The 2,668-nt window shown below is 50.3% G+C and overlaps 1 pseudogene; it reads right to left on the bottom strand.

Moving 5' to 3' along the window:
* On the bottom strand, window positions 1-1,313 carry LOC124648550 (annotated as a pseudogene).
* Window positions 1,314-2,668: the final 1,355 nt, after the last annotated feature.

The raw sequence follows: 2,668 nt of genomic DNA, 5'->3' as shown, positions 1-2,668 counted from the left end.
CTACACAGGCTCCGATGTCCAGGCACCGCCATCAGTCTCACCCTCGGCGACTTCAGCAGCGACCTCGGGTGCTTCCTGCACCTGCTCATACCCTTGAGGAGGCGGGGCCTGCTGGTTCGGCTCGTGCGCCGGTGCATAGCCACGAGTAGGAAGAGGAGACGAAGGAGGGTACTGCTGATTCGGCGCGTAGCCATGAGCAGGTGGAGGGTACTGCTGGTTTGGCGCGTGCGCTCCATAGCCTTGAGCAGGAGGAGGCGAAGAGAACTGTTGGTTTGGCGCGTGTCCTCCGTAGACCTGAGCAGGAGGAGGGAACTGCTGGTTCGGCGAGTGTCCTCCATAGCCTTGTGCAGGAGGAGGGAACTGTCCGTTGGGCGCCTGCCCGTACGTACCCTGGGCCGGCGGTGAGTACTGCGGGTAGTTCGGCGGCGGCGCCTGTCCGTACCCCTGGGGAGGAGACTGCTGCGGGAACTGCGGCTGCCCCATCGAGATCCCGGCCGCGCTCACTGGAAGCTGTGCCTTCGGCCCGGCGGCGGCAGCGTCCGGCTGCCTGCGGAGCAGGATGTAGGAGGTGAGCGCGAGGGCTGTGGCGGTCAGCGTGAGCACCGCCGCACCGGCGAAGATGCCGTCCTTGAGGACGTAGCACAGCCCGAGTATCGTCGCGTCCCGCGCCCCGGTTGCGTTCGACGCCGCGCCCCGAACGAAGAGCGCGAATGCGATCACCGCCGCGATCCTGCACGTTTTAGTCAGTACCTGTTTGTCCGGCCACGTCATGCATGGGCATCTAGAGTTTGCTCATTCTGTCGAACACTTACCATGAGACGATGGCGCAGACGAGGCCGATGATCCGGCTGGTCTCGGAGGGCATGGCGCGGGACTTGCAGCAGCCACAGCAGCCGCCGCCGACGGCGAAGACGACTTGGGCAATTATCAGGAAGATGGCCGCGCAGACCCCAAGCGCCAGGGCCGGATTCTGAGGATAAAAGCACACCCCATAGGCCGACACCAAGTCCAAAACCTGCAAGATCGCACATCAACTCCGAGTAAGAACACACACACACACAACGCATAGGCCGATAGGCGCACGCTACGAAAGCACAACTCCAAGATCTGTAGCTCTATAGTGTATATGACAGTTCAACAAAGAGTAGACACTTATATGTACTGCGTCAGTACGAAAGGAGAATAGAGTGGATGATAGCTTACAGTAAGCTTTGTGCCCTCAGCGCGGAGAACCCCAGAATGGCGCTCAGCACCCCCAGAGAACCCACGATCCCTGACACGATGATCATCGTCTGATCCATTTTCCCGGCCATTGCTGATCTCCAGCCTAGATGTCGACTTTCGATCGGGTTGAAGTCCACTGGCGTACACGCGTGTTTATATAGAAAGAGAGCTAGCTCTCGGGCATACAGATTCCAGATAGGCCGCCCCGCTGACGTACTTCGACGGGAGCATGGCTATGTCACGACCGAAGAGAAAACTTCTCCCTGTACGTAGACCGCCATGTTCTGCCCATGTTCTCCGTAATTCCTCCACCATTAATTTACTGGGAAGGAAGTTCACAGCTTTGTTTTTATTTCTTTTGAAAGAAATTCAAAACACCTGCGTCAAAACAGCTAGTAGTCCGTCACTTTTGTTTCTGCAATGCAGGTATAATAATTTGTTGTGACATAGGCATGTATGCTGAATTGCCGATGGCCCTGTTTTGGAGATGGCAGTCCCTAGAAAACAACCGTTGGCATATGCATGCCTATATGCCAACCGAAAATGCAGTTCTACGGGCACCGCGGCCTACCGGTCACATATCCACCACACAAAAACGCCATGATTCGTGTGCTTCTTCTACCGCAGGGTTTGTATTCCTCCCGTAAATCTTGTATTGTGATTTTCTGCATGTGGTCAGTTCTGCCATTAACCACCAATAATGCTACACTTACGGATGATTTTCTACGGAAGGGATTTACGGGATGATGTGCATGCACATGGTTGGTTCACATGATTTCACCTTCCTTGATTTCAGGAACGCAACCTACCCACCTTCTGGCCACGTCAGTCTGTAAGCCTCATTCCGTAGAAAATCGGCCGTAGGTGTAGCATTGTTGGTTAACCACACACCAACCTACTCTCCATATCCCCTCTTCAGTTATTGCATTGTTCTCACCGCAGCTAGTGACTTACATATTCCCTTGTAGGAAAAAAGAGAGGAAATTTTTTTAACATGAAAAGGAGATGACATTTAAAGTCGGTTTGAATATATCTTTCAATCATGTTCCAAATATTATGTTGGTTTAAGAACAAGTTCACCGAGTATTAAATTCTCATTATGTATCGTTATGTTTTATAATATATCAGGATCCAATTATGTTTTAGAAATCAATCAATAATTTTTCACACATAATTCATTTTTCTCCCTAATAAAGTTCAAACATGTCACAAATAAATCATAGGCATTTCATGCAATTTTATGTATTTTTATGTTTCATGATTTTTTCCCACAAATTTTTTCATGATTTTTGAAAGATGCTTCTTTATGTTTCATGATTTTCCATACATGTTTATTTGTGTTGCATGAGTTTTCACAAATTGTTCACAAATTTCAGAGAAATCGAAGAGGAATCAAATTCGCTCCAATTCTTGTAGCAAACAAAAAAAAACAGTAGTACTTGGG

Source organism: Lolium rigidum, chromosome 4, assembly GCF_022539505.1.
Source record: "Lolium rigidum isolate FL_2022 chromosome 4, APGP_CSIRO_Lrig_0.1, whole genome shotgun sequence".
In the NCBI taxonomy this organism is placed as follows: domain Eukaryota; kingdom Viridiplantae; phylum Streptophyta; class Magnoliopsida; order Poales; family Poaceae; genus Lolium; species Lolium rigidum.
This window is presented reverse-complemented; position numbering and strand designations above follow the sequence as displayed.